A 15,000-nucleotide genomic window follows, 5' to 3' on the forward strand; every position below is an offset into this window, starting at 1 on the left:
TATGTACGATAATCCAGTGGAAATAATCTGGCAACTCTGTTCCAACTGGCCGTATTCCTATTTCTGCTATTAGCCCTCAGTATGGTGTAGTAGAAACCTGTTTAAACATTCCTTTCATAATTATGTACTGTTTACTCTCTAGTTCTTTCATTTCTTTTTTTTTTTATTACACCCCATGTCTAAATATTTGCAAACATTGTAGGTACTGTCGTGAATTTTTTCCGACTTATTGTAATTAATGATTCTAGGCCCGATGGAATGGGCCGATGACAAGACCTTGAAGAGGTTTGCTTTCCAAAACTATTCAGGATTCAATGAAATATGATCACAATTTTCAAATTTATTACAAAAATAACCATTTGATAGAGAAATAACACTTTAAGCTAATTGAAAAATAGAACTGTCACCCTTAGGGGGTTTGCAACATGTGCTCATGAAACACAGAGTCCACGTTGTACTAAAAAAGACTAAATTTTCACAATTACAACAATTATTCCTTGGTAAATCACCTACCAAGGTTCACAAGCGTATTCTGATGCATAAAACCAATCCCCAGTCCCAGGGATGACAATTTTACAGATCGATATAAAGTTACATATAAAACTCACAAAGATACCGACCTGGTATCACAGTAGCAAGGAGCTGGAGACAGATAGACTTAACAATAATAAAACTTACTGGGTTGGGGTCTAGGCAGGAATGAACGAGCGTCGTACTGGACAGCTCCGAGGAAAACTACGATATCCCGCGCTAACTTAAGTGTCCTTGGGAGATGAGAGGGAACTCTTACGTTATTTATTCAATAAGGGGTTTGATAAAGCTTCTTTACTGACCACAAGACGGAGAAACTATCAAAGTCTTACTTCAGATCAAAGGGTAAACTTAATGCTTCGGCTGAAGGCCATAATTTGCCATAATACAACAAACTAGAGAGTTCTTGGCTCTAAACATATACATCGATATTTTTATCGTGGTGAAACAGTATGATATTATTTTTTTAATTCGTAAATAGTAAATACTTTGTCTCTCTGACACCCACTCCTTCCCCACCAGGTGGTTGAATTTTACGCCACAATACCGTCACGTATTAGACAACAATCATTCGCAGCAACGGCCGCGAGATCTCCCAATCTTACCCCAATTTAACGCAACGTTCATGGAGTTAAATGGCGGGTATTTCGAATGATCAGTTCATAACCCCCGAAAGGTACTACTACTGTCTCATAGATCTTTATTCTCACTAACAATGCCAAATCTCCTACTCTGTTACTGTCTCCATACTTCCTAACTTCCTGTACCATGTAGTCTATTCTATTACTGCTTCCCTTTTGCTTATGATGAGACTTTAGTTTCCTTTATCCTAGTGCTATTCTCTTGATTATTTAAATTCCTTAACTGTTTCTATCCTTCGGAGTTTCTTAAAACCTCGTCCTTTTAGTTCCATGGTTGCTTTGTTGCCAGTGGAAATTAGGGGAAACAAAAATCCATGAAAGGACTCATTCATACCTTATACATGCAAAACAATACATCTCTCTGAACTGCAAAGAATGTACCAGATATAATTGTGTACGTTTGGTGGTACGGTTAGGCTCCACGATCAGAGGGTGAATTTTCCCAATTTTTTTTTTCTTTGCTAAAAGTCTTCCTTTTGCCTATCAGAAGGCTGTGATATGTGTAGAATTCATCTCCAGCCTCTATAATGCCCCCCCTGGTCATCAACGCCCCCCTTATGTTAATAGTAAAAATACGAAATATCATTAATAATTTTCTAATTTTTTTAGTTTACCCCTTAAAAACTGTTCAAAGTCGTTTTCTCATATCAGTGATACCAAAGAAAATGGGCTCAGGGGAGACTATGATTTTATATCCAATATTTTCGTCATCAGACAAAAATCGTAATTTCTCGTTTTTTCTTTTTCGGGAGAGGGGTGTATTTCTTTGCTTGTCCTGCTCTTATGCCTTAAGTAATATAATATTTAGATGTTTTAGGCCATCAAGTGACATAATACCTAGAAAAACACAGAAGGTTTTTTCCCTAAATCGAAATTTTAATTTTTGGTGAATATTTATTTCTAGGTATCCCTCCATCACCGGCCGGGCTTTCACTAAAGTTAATGCTCATTTTTTTCTTACTGTGTGCTTATTTACTGTTCGATTTTGATAAAACTTTGTCTGCTTGTTCCAGGTGGATAAACAAACATAATTACAGAGCGAATTTCAATTCAAGACATTAGTTTCTCACTGGTCACCAAACAAATTTTATGTCGCTAGCTCCGATTTTCACATTTTTATTCATAAAATCCTTTATTTTCCCTGTAGGATGATAAAACTTACAGAGGATATGCCTTATTATAGTGCTAATAATCCCTGAAAATTTCATTAGCGTGTCTTGATTAGTGTATTTTTGGGAAATATTTTTTACGATTGGAACCCCTTGAAAGCGGAGCCTAACCTTGCTCAATTCTAAAAGCTTTTTGTTTTCTTATAGAGAGGAAGAATGAGTCGGCAAACTGAAGAGAAATGAGTTGAGAGAAAACTTGATCAGGATGGATGGATGTGATGGCCATTGCAAGGTGCTTCATCAGGATGATGTTGTCAACACATTTCATATTGTCTGGTCTTTGAGAAATGATAACAAGTGAAGCAGATGTCTGCATTGACATTAACAATGCCATGCTGTTATGATACCCAAGAGACGATATACCATATCCCATATGTCGTTAAAGTTTCCTTAACAACCAAGTAACAAAACAGATTGGGGCTAACTAACCTCATGGTTTATTGCCCCATAAAGGTGCCGAAATCCCATTTTATGAGGAATTTTACATTGACATTTATCTTTCACTACCGTAGATAAACAAAAGACGTCTGCTTTCATTGTAGATATTTTTATCACATAAACTTTCCCCAACCCACAATGAAAATAAACTCCTAATCACAACCCCAAACTAAAGCCCTGCTTATGTCTGTATGTCGTTATACTATCATTTTTTAAACTTTTAAACATATGGGAAAGAATAAAGTGAGGATTTTATGCAAAATTTGCTATGGGTAATCATTCATAGTTTTGTATAAATCCATTGAATAATAAAATTCAATCTACAGCAAATAAACTAAGATAAAAATAAAGACCCTGGACAAAATATTAAGATGATTCCAATAACAGAGGGTAGCTGGCAGATCTCGTCTAAGGAGAGTAAGAACTGAAAGTTACGCTTCTCATAGTTTGGGGTGCTTATACATGAGAGAGAGAGAGAGAGAGAGAGAGAGAGAGAGAGCATGAAACTGCCCTATGTATCCATTTACTCGTTAAGACGAATATTAAATTCAACTTTTGTTTTTATGGTTGAATCCCAATAAGAGTCTCGATGAATATACATCTTCCTCTTATCTCGACAACCTTGAAAAGATTAGGGTCACCACACCGCATGCGCATGAATATAGGTATTTGACGTTTGTCTTCAGATTTTAAAGCACCAGAAAGAAAAGAGTCACATCTTAGTTTTGCTTGCATGAAGAAAATGACCGAGTGTCAGTTGTTTCACTTCCTAAGTCTCTCGGTGGCAAAAAACATTTAAGAGCAGGTCTTGTGGCACCATTAGGTTTGTAGTTTTACAAGTCAACTCAGAGTTCTTTTAAGAATACAACCTAAATAGTTTAAAGAGTGAATAATGAGCAGACTTAAGGGGTGACAGTTGTGAAAAACAGATTTTGACACAGGAAAAAATCTACTTTTTGTGTGAGATAGCCATGTCGTCCTGATGGAAGTTCCTCATTGGTAGCTTCTACTTAGGATATTACTGCGAGTGATATACCAGAGAAAGTTTACCTTAGAGGTACATACCGAGGAAGCTTCTCGTTAAAGCTCGTTGCAATGAGATTGATTTGCAGTTCGGGCACTTGCTCTAGAATAAAACAGAATAATTTTGTGTCCAGAGACCATTCTGTTTCCTGAGGCTTGGATCTCGACAGGGCGTCCACCGTCACATTGCAAACCCCTTTGTTGTGAACTGATGAAAGATGAAATTTCCTCCTTTGCGCTAAAGAGAGAATGGCTAGGATTACATGGCTGATCTGAGGAGATCTGGAGCCCTGTCAGTTGACACAGTGTACTATTGTATTGTAGTCAATGACCAATTTGATGTGTGATTTCATCTTTGGGCATAGTCTCTTCAGAGTCGCAAACAATGCCAGAGCTTCCTAAACATTGATGTGAAACTTCTGAAATGCAATCAAACATTGACACTGCAATTTCTCGGAAGACGAGTGTCCCCCCAAAAAATCATTGTTCCGAGGCGTCCATGTGAATAGTCACAGAAGGAGGAGGGTACTGTAGAAAGATGTAGTTTGATACCCTCTTGGCAGTGGACCACGGCTTGAGCTGCTTCCGCAGTAAGACTGGAGTTTTGTGGCGAAGATCTCTCTGAAGATTGGATGCCTTTCTTCTTCAGACTCTGTTGGCATCTTTGAGTCTTGCTTTCAGGGTTGGGTCTGTCACAGTAGCGAACTGTAACGACCCTAAGACCCTTTCCTGTTGCCGTCTGGTGAGTACTTCTGAACAAAGTAGTCACCTGACGTAGTTTCCGATTTCCTTTCTCTTGCCTTGTCGTAGAGAGAGCGGATGTGACTGTAAATTCCAGGGAATTCCTAGCCACTGGAATTTCCAAGCTAAAGATAACCTGGACTTCGAAAGGTTGATTCGGAAGACCAGAGTTTGTAGGAAGTTCATGGCCTTTTGGTCTGTTCGAAGACATTCCGACTTCATTGTAGCCGAGACTAACCAGTCGTCGAGGTACAAAATCAAATGAAGGCCTCTGTTCTGAAGTTATTGGACAAAATCCTCGATTAGCTTCGTGAAAATCCTTAGTTATACTGAGCCCGAATGGCATAGCATTCAATGCGTAGGCCTATCTTGCCAGTTTGAAACCAAGAAACGGGGAGAAGCTCTGACCTATCGGAAGAGCCAGTAGGCGTCTGTGAGTTCTATGGAGGTGGCTTCGTGGGGTCCATGTTCACGAGATAATCAGCATCTGAAACTTGTTTTTCAGATTGAATTTGTTTAGTGGCGAGAAGTCATGAATAGTTTAAAGAGTATTAGAATCTTTCTTGGGCACGCAGAATGGCCATCCTTGAAAGTTTATGGATTTTGTGCAACGTATGACTCTCTTCTGGAGGTCCTGAACATAATACTCTAAAAAGGGGGTTGTGAGTTGAAAGAACCTCTTGAAGCCTAGCCCTTTTGAGACTGCTGTGAGCACAGGGATCAAACTCCCTGAACAGATGAAGTCGTCCCCCTACAAGAAGCTCCTCATTGTTGTTGTGAAGAAAGCGCATCTTTATTCGTCTTTCCTCTACTTCCTTGGCCTCTAGTTTGACTGTCTCTCCTAGACCTTTCCCTGTTACCAGAGCCCTTCTTATAAGCTTTCGCAGGGTAGAATGTTGTGGTAGCTCTCTCATACACCAGGTTGAGGGGTGGAGACTGGAACTTACTGCTGGGGAACCATGTACACATTCTGAGGGATGGCGGCAACTGAGGCTGTTGTGACGGGAAAGGATTTCCTCCCCTTAAAGGGACTTCTGAGCTTCTTGGCCTTGGGTTGAGGTCCTTTATTGGGGATAAATTTTGGTTTAGAGGCCATAACCCACTTGTCTATAAGGCTCTTATTCTTCTGAGCTGCTTAGTCCATGACTTCTTTAACTAGTTTTTTTCAGGGAAGAGATCCTTCCCCCAGATATTAGAGTCGATCAGTTTTCTAGGTTCATGTCTGATCGTAGCATTGGCTAGGATGTGTACCTACATGCTCTCCTGGATAGGAAGAAAGCATGGAGATCCCTATCAAACATGATTATTTGAGTCTTCACCAAAACTGGTAAGAGATCAGATATGAAATAGTTTCCATTAAGCATCTCTAGATAAGATTGGAAGACTAAAGAGCCAGAAAGTCTCTCTTTACCTTCTGACTCTCCATTCAATAAAGATTTGGGAATCCTAGGCAGTTTCTCATTAAACTGTTTGCCTTCCGATGTCTTTATCTAGTTTTCCAACAGTAAAGTTATTTTTGACGTCCTTCTAATTGTTAGAATCATAAGTACTGGAATTCCCTGCTCTCCACTATTGCTTTCATCAAGGCCTCTAAGCTTTAGAGTCAAAGGAGAGACAATATCCTTGGGTGCCACAAAGGTGGCCAGTTTCCTGCCAAAGGCAGGAAGTTTGGTATTGCTAAATTCAGCAATCTTCAAATCCCTAACCAATAGGGATGGAGCCTTGCTATGGTCCAGAAGAATTGGTTCCTTAGGGATCGTATAATTACTAATGGACGCTTCCGATTGATAAAAAGAATTCCAAGTCCGAAACTGGGTAGGAAGCCTTAGAAAAAGGTGCCTTTTTTTAAAGCTACTATCCTCGCTGTTAGGTACGCTTAACAGCGTTCATATTTGGCGGTTAGGTTCTCCAAAAAAGTTTTCATGAATGCCATTAGTTCCAAGTTACTAGGAAATGAAAGTTTGTCTAAAGTCTGAACTGGCGTGGAGGTGGAAGCTGGGGCTTGAGCAGCAGTGATGGGGGAAAGTAAAGAGCACTGGGAGCTGTACTCACATGATGTACATCCAACGAAACTTCTGAGGCTTCCGTGGTCAGCAGGATCCTCTCCCTCTCTGTTGACACTCAAGAAGTAGTCGACATGTTATCAGTGTCCAGACTCATAACTTGCAGAGCATCTCGAACTTCCTTATAAGCATGATCTGCGGATACTGTTGGGAGTTGAACGGTTGGTAACTGATACCAAACACAGAGGTGACCTCACCCTTTGTAAAGAGAAGTTCCTTCAGTTCCAGAGAAGGAAGATAAGACTCATCTTGTTGAGAGCTCTTCTGGAAGCCTCTTACCCAGTGTCGGAGCATCTTCCGACCTTGATCTCGAACGTCCAAGGAGACATCAGTGTCATAGAAGCCGGTGTGAAGGAGATCCGTGCAAATCTCGCATTTCGTAAGTTCACAGATTGCAACAGATCCCTTGAAAAACCCCTTGGAAACACGACAATCAACATGTTTCCGTTATGAGAGTTGATCCTCTCAATTATTACAGTATTCAACTTTTATTACAAAGGTTTGTGAAAAAAAGGGGGGGTGGATGTGGAAAAACTAGATAGCAATTGTATGAGAGAGAGAGAGAGAGAGAGAGAGAGAGAGAGAGAGAGAGAGAGAGAGAGAGAGAGAGAGAGAGAGAGAGAGAGAGAGTTCTTCTTTTGCCAAAAGACATTTCAACTTTATAACTACTTCCATAACACCAGAATTCTTGTTGTCATTAATGTGAATTACTTTGAGCCTTTTATTGTGAAACTTAATTCACGAGACTCGTGGTAATTTCCTGTTTAGTGGACGTTGTTATGGTTTATGAAATATTTTGGATGGAAGGATGCAAGTTGCATGGATCAGACTGGTGCCTTCAAAAATCTTTGCTTTTGATTCTTGCTGACTAATTGTTTCTTGATGATCGAGAGAAACAAGGAAGGAAGGAAGGAAGCAAACAAGCAAACGAGCAAGTAAGAAAGGAAAGAAGGAAGCAAGGAAGCAAGCAAGCAAGCAAGCAAGCAAGAGAGGAAGGAAGCAAAGAAGCAAGGAAAGAAGGAAGGAAGGAAGCAAGCAAGCAAGCAAGCAAGAGAGCAAGGAAGCGAGGGAGGAAGGAAGGAAGGGGAGAATATTCTAGGATATAATCAGCTGTTTTATGATTGACACTCAGAATATTAAATAGAAATAAATGATCTTTGATTTCGAAGTAGATTCACATTTTTCCTTCAAGTTAAAATAACAAAGACAAAGATTATTTTTTAGGAGTTCTTTAAACGTATGTTACATCCCATCAAACTTTTCTTTTTTTATATTCCTCATATTAAGGTTTGTTTGGTCCTTGTCTCTTTGGAATCTAGAATAAAAGAGAATCGATTTACCCCTTTGTAAACATATATTTAACCAAATTTAAGCAGAAGGGGATTTTCCCATAGTAACTGCAGTGTTTTCTAAGGAGTGGTGTATTCGCTGACCACCTAAACAAAACTCAGGTTCCATCATTGAAAATTTCCTTCTTACAGTTTTATGAAGGTTATTCCTGAGGTGACACTGTAGCTGTCTCAATTAATATAGATTCTGTTCTTCAATTTTCTCTTGCCCATCAGTTTCCTGTTTTATATCAGATACAGCATATACAACAACACTTGAGCCTTTCTTTGTCGGCTCTTTTACAGATAAGGAGGTGAATTTTCAGCAAATGTTATGCTCTCCCCAACTCCCTTCGCCTCCATTTAACACATCTATTCTTTTCCGTACATTTAGAACAAAAACCGTTTTTCATCAAAAGAGCAAATGTTCAGCTTCCGTGTTGTTCTTTTTAAACCTTCTTGTGAAAACCGATAAAATCCTATGATCATATACTGTAAATCTAAAAAAAATGGACACTTGATTGAGTAGCTCATAAATTTCCCCAATGTGACGACGGACGTTTAGAAGATAAAGTTAAATCAGTCATAATTTTATGGTGAAGAAGACTTGGAGCTAAGAGGCATAGAGAAAACCTGAATCTAGAATACGTTATGTGTCAGCATATTCGAGTATGCCTCCTTAGTTAGCCCTATTAACATAATTTGTCTCTTTTCAATTAGACACTTTCCCTTCAAGCCTTCTTTTATCGATAGACGTTTAAATTCCATTGATAGTGTCTTTTTATAGTATACTGTTCTTCGGCCCGTCCGCACCTTGAGTATGTTGTTCAGGCTTAGTCATCATGCAAGAAAAAAAAATGGTAAACCTGAAAAAGTCCAAAGTAGAATAAGTAAACTTGTACCTGAATCAACTTATTTCCCTTATGAGACGAGATACAGAAAACGAGGAATTACATCACTCCAGCAACAAAGACTGAGGGGACCTGATCGAAGTATGTAAGATCCTTTTAGTGGATTTGAGAATGTAATTATGATTGATTATTTTGAATTCAATACTAATAACACACTAACGAACACCTACAAACTAAAAAGAGGACATATTAGAACTGTTATATGAGCAAATGCCTTTAGTATTCAGGTTGTAAATCCTTGAAATGACCTTCCCAATAATGGCATTAGTGTTCTTTTAATAACTGCCTTCTGGAGTAAATTACAGTAGAGTCCCACTGGAATACGTGAAAATAGGCTAATCACAACTAGTGGTAAAATGTTGCGATGGTATGATTAAGGAAGGATTTATAATTTTTAGTATTCTTTGTGTATAGTGTCGAACTGGTTACATCCACAAATCTGAAGCTGCAAACTACCACACTCAGAAATATAAGTTGAAGTGTTTGGAAGATCTGTGAATAATGTGTGGGAAACGTATTCCAGGAAAACATCCCAACAGCAGGTAACAAGGAGTCGAAGATCTGCCCAGCGGGATATGAGCTCAACTACTCGGCACACCATCAGAGAATATGGGTGTTGCAGTTCGTAAACCTTGACACTAATGTCCTATCCAGAGGGTTACTTCTACATGAACACATTGAATATCTACTTTGGACTTTTCAGGATCAAAAAGCCATCTCACACTCAGGTGCTATTCTGTCTTCGTCCAAGAAACCCTTGTGAGATGCTGGACAGGCAATTAATCTACTGACAATATCGCTAAAAGCAGAAAAGAAGCAGTAGTATGAAAATTAACTTATTTACTCTAAATTATCCTTCTGATTTTAATTCAGAATGAGGATCTTCACCTTCGAAACCTTTAAGGAAGGGAGCCCTTTAACTTACTCTCTTCAATAATAGGCTACTTCTGGAATAATCAACAAATTCAAATCCGCTCTAAAAGAACTATCCATTTATCAACAATATCAATTGCATTTTTTAGTAAATCTTATAAAGAAAAGCACATGGGGGATTTCATATTCGCCTTTTCCTTGTATTTTTAACTTGGTGATATCGCTTGAGACTTTATATTCATCACAATGATGCTTTAAGTGTCTCAGTAAGATATGCTAACTCATTGGAGCGCAGAAAGAGAGGAGTTTCTTATAGAATTAACAGTTTTATTAGTCTAGATTTATTAATTGTCAAAAGATATTGTTTTTATTTGAATAAATAAAAAATAACAAAATATATTATTGAAATATTTAAGTAATTTTTATATTTAATAGGCGAATAATGTATGAAAGAGATAAATGAAATAGGTATTTGGTAAGACTGAACGACTCCGAATGTTTGTTGACAAAATGGTTTTGTTGTTGAGACTTGAGACGAAGTTACGATAACAAAAACTCAGCTTAACGTTGTCACTGAAGTTCATTTTGCGACTCATGTAGTTATTGTAAGTATAAGTTCCGAGTTTTATCTATTAAAATGATAATATCGATTTTTAGAAGATTTTGTAAAGGTGATAAATTCAATTAAGTTATGGCCGTGACTTTCAGCACAAAATGGATCGCTTTCCCGTCGGTAGTAACTTAACTCTCTCTCTCTCTCTCTCTCTCTCTCTCTCTCTCTCTCTCTCTCTCTCTCTCTCTCTCTCTCTCTCTCTCTCATCAACAAAGACTTGTATTACTTGAGATTGTTATAAGTATGTTCGTATTATATCAGAGGACTCACTAGACTGCTTGTTGCTCATGTGTGTTCATCAATGGATTGGCATACACAGACGGCACAATATCCGAACAATATTCCTTTCTAGAGGTTCTTTGATATTAAAACTTTAAAAGAAGTCTAACTGTAAGGCAGTAAAGAAGTTTATCCTTAATTAACCTGAAGAGTAAAGGAGTCATGACATAATCAAAACTTCAACTCTAGGACAACATTTCCGAGACACTAACTCATAAACCGAGAATTTAACAAAAAGTAAGTCTCATTGCACAGATAGTTAGGAATTTTTAACATCATTAGCGAATCTCCTGAGTATCATACTACATCTGACAGCAGCCTATAACCCAACAGCCAATAAAATGGTTGAAAATTTTCATAGCACTCTCAAAGCAGCTTTGATGTCCTTCTGCAAAGACTTCAATGGGTTTAATCAGCTTCCCTGGGTCCTCCTGGGATGAAGAACCACTCTTAAGGATTCTGGGTATCTTGGCAGCTGTAATGGTGTATGGCAACCCGTTGGACATCCCTTCTGAATTTTTTTCCATCTGCAATCTCCTCTGATATTCACCAGCACATACATCATGTTGTGGGAAAATTTACCTTCTCTCACCATACTTACAAGTACCCAGCAAAGCAACACATACCCAGAGATTTACACACCACAACGCACGTCTTCTTGTACACCGATGTAAGCAAACCACCATTGACGTGCCCTTACTCAGGCCCTCTACTCATGATCCGTTGCTCTCCCAAGGCTTACTTAATTAACATTTGTAGCAAAGAAGACATAGTATCTTGATTGTCTAAAATCTGCATATCTCTAGCAAGACGACCCACCTAAGATCGCCTCTCTAGATCCATGTGCCCTATTTCACATGCATGTCTATTTTCAGGAGGGGAGCCATGTACCATACGTGGTACATACACGCTCATACAATATAATGATATTGCTTTTTTTATCTCTTGCTCTCTTCCGCACTGATGATAGATAAAACATGGTTCACATTGTTTAAGTTTGAGTACAGCTTTACCACTCTACTAGAACGTTCTGTTTTCATTTACTCTGGGAAGACCAGTGTTTCACACAAGGAAGTTTGAATTCTTGCCTTTTATTAGGATAGAGTTGGTCGTGCATTCACAAGAGATAAATTATATATCTATTTCAATTTGTATTTCTTCAAACAACTGACTTCTTAATCCCGAGTCAAGTCGTCCATTTTCTAACATTTACAGGATAACCTGTGATTATTGCAATCTTACAAGAGAGGAAAAAATTAGCAGGAAAATGTCAAATCCTCCAAAGGCTTTATATCTTGCCTTGTGATAAAGATTCGGGCTATCAAAGGAAATAGTTTCCATAAACACTTTCTTAAAATGTGAACGCAGGATAGCATACAATCACCTTTTGCAAGAACACAGGTTTCTTGTTAAGAAAACATCCTTAAATTCGAAACCTGAAGTGATGTCCTTGTACAAGCGGTGTAACCACTAATTCTAGATTCCTAATTGCTTTATGCACATTAGAGGACTAGACAGACAGTTAGTGGCTCAAGGAACTTACTGTGTTATCTAGGCTCGCCATGAGCCTGATTCGAGCTGCGATCCTGAGTTGTGTTGTGAGACTGGATTGCATGCTGATAAGAGATTCCTTGTTTTGAGCCAAACTTTCTGGTTAGAGGATAGATTTGCACCTTTGGCGCTTCAATGCAAGATCACTGTGATCCAGAGTCGAGAAGCTCTGAAAGAAGGTTAGTTCCAAAAAATACTCTCACAAAGGCTTTCTCCTTTAATATAAACATCCAGGCTATCTGTGAGCCCTAATCCTGTCACGACTCCAAATCACAGGCTAGCCAGGTCTTGAGGTGTTGAGAGAAAGTTTGTTTCAATCAAACCTCTCAGGTGGAAACGGTAGCTTTCACCCTTGTTGCCCAGTCCTAGACTTCCTAAGAGCTTGAACTGCGTCACGAGCCAGACTTGTGAGGGTAAAAGAAATCGCTAGCTTCAAGCAAACTCTCAGGTGAAAGAAAAACATTCACCTTTGGCACCACGATACAGGCTTGCTGGAAATCACTTACATTAAGCGAAACTCTCAGGTGAAAGGCTACCTTTCACCTTTTGGCGCTGTCAGTCCCTGCGACAGTTGTCAGGATCTCATAGGAGTTTCAAAGAGCTAGAATACTCTGCGTAGGAACGTGAGACTAATTCTGATATGTCAGGATAGATAAACGACCATGGGAGAAAATCAGGTCACCATAGCAAATGCATCCGCAAAAAACTCAAAAGGTTGGCAAGCTCAAAGGAAAGAATAAGGCAGGCATATCTCTCAATTGCAAGGCTAGCTCCCCCTTGGATGTGCAGAGGGCCCTGAGAGATACCTTCCAGAGCATTTTGAGGTTTGATCGCTGACCAAGTCGTGTGATCAGTTGCAAAGCTACAGCTTCCAATATGCATGGCTGGAACGTTAAATCAGAGGACTCACTAGACTGCTTGTTGCTCATGTGTGTTCATCAATGGATTGGCATACACAGGTGGCACAATATCCGAACAATATCCCTTTCTAGAGGTTATTTGATATTAAAACTTCAAAAGAAGTCTAACTCTAAGCCAGTATAGATGTTTATCCTTAATCAACTTAAAGAGTAAAGGAGTCCTGATATAATCAAAGCTTCAACTTTAGGACAACAATTCCGAGACACTAACTCATAAACCAAGAATTTGACAAAAAAGTAAGTTTCATTGCACAGATAGTTAGGAGTTTTGAACATCATTGGCGAATCTCCTGAGTATCATACTACATATGACAGCGGCCTATAACCCAACAGCCAATAAAATGGTTGAAAATTTTTTATTGCACTCTCAAAGCAGCTTTGATGTCCTTCTGCAAAGACTTCAATGGGTTTAATCAGCTTCCCTGGGTCCTCCTGGGATGAAGAACCACTCTTAAGGATTCTGGGTGTCTTGGCAGCTGTAATGGTGTATGGCAACCCGTTGGTCATCTCTTCTGAATTTTTTTCCATCTGCAATCTCCTCTGATATTCACCAGCACCTACATTATGTCGTGGGAAAATTTACTTCCTCTCACCATATTTACAAGTACCCAGCAAAGCAACACATACCCAGAGATTTACACACCACAACGCACGTCTTCTTGTACACCGATGTAAGCAAACCACCATTGACGTGCCCTTACTCAGGCCCTCTACCCGTGATCCATTGCTCTCCCAAGGCTTTCTTAATTAACATTTGTAGCAAAGAAGACATAGTATCTTGATTGTCTAAAACCTGCATATCTCTAGCAAGACGACCCACCTACAGATCGCCTCTCTAGATCCCTGTGCCCTATTTCACATGCATGTTTTTTTTCATGAGGGGAGCCATGTACCGTACGTGGTACATACACGCTCATACAATATAATGATATTGCTTTTTTTTTATTTCTTGCTCTCTTCCGCACTGATGATAGATAAAACATGGTTCATATTGTTTGAGTTTGAGTACAGCTTTACCACTCTACTAGAACGTTCTGTTTTCATTTACTCTGGGAAGACTAGTGTTTCACACAAGGAAGTCTAAATTCTTGCCTTTTATTAGGATGGATGTCGGGAATTTCGAACTGATCAATCATAATTCCCACCATTTGACTCCACCTACGTTGCGTTAAATTGGAGGTAGAGGAGAGAACTCGCTGGCGAATGAATGTCGTTCAAGACGAGAATGTTTTAGAACCAAAAGAGAAACCGCCTGGTAGGGGAGGTGCTGAGACTAAAGAAATCAACCACTTGTAATTTAAGATTAAGAAATATAACGTCATTCTATTGTAACATGATAAAAAAATCCAATCTAGAAATTTAGATTCAGGAAAAAATGCGGGAAAAAGGTGACGTCGGGGGTTGCAGAAGCCAACTCTGCCTCTATGATCCGACGTCCCCAACTACAGTAAGTTCTATTTTGTTCTCCCTCCCCCCTAGTGTACCCAGGTTGGTTTCCATATAGATTTTGCTAGAGTTGTGTAAAATTTGTATCTGTGAATATTTCATCGATCCTTGTGCCAGGGGATCAGAGTTATTTTGTAAAATACGTAAAAAGGTCTCGGTAATGCGTTTATCGAGGAAACTTACTAAATAATTAATTATTTTTGCTAAATTTTGAGTCCGGTGCGGACATAGTTTTTTTTTCAGTAACGCACATGTTCATTAAGTCAAGTGTCTCTTTTTGTATGTCAAGTAAAGGTTTATTTTTTATATTTTCTCGTATTAGATGATTATTTTTATAATAAATGTGTTAAAATATAGCCGTATTCTACTTAATTCCCGAATGGTTTTGAGAGGCTAGCCCCTAAGGCCTTGTGACCCGCCCAGCAAATCGGGCAATTTAGTAAACCAGTGAAATTTCACCACATCTGGTCCTT

The sequence above is a fragment of the Palaemon carinicauda genome, chromosome 25, assembly GCF_036898095.1.
Source record: "Palaemon carinicauda isolate YSFRI2023 chromosome 25, ASM3689809v2, whole genome shotgun sequence".
NCBI classification, from domain to species: Eukaryota; Metazoa; Arthropoda; class Malacostraca; order Decapoda; family Palaemonidae; genus Palaemon; species Palaemon carinicauda.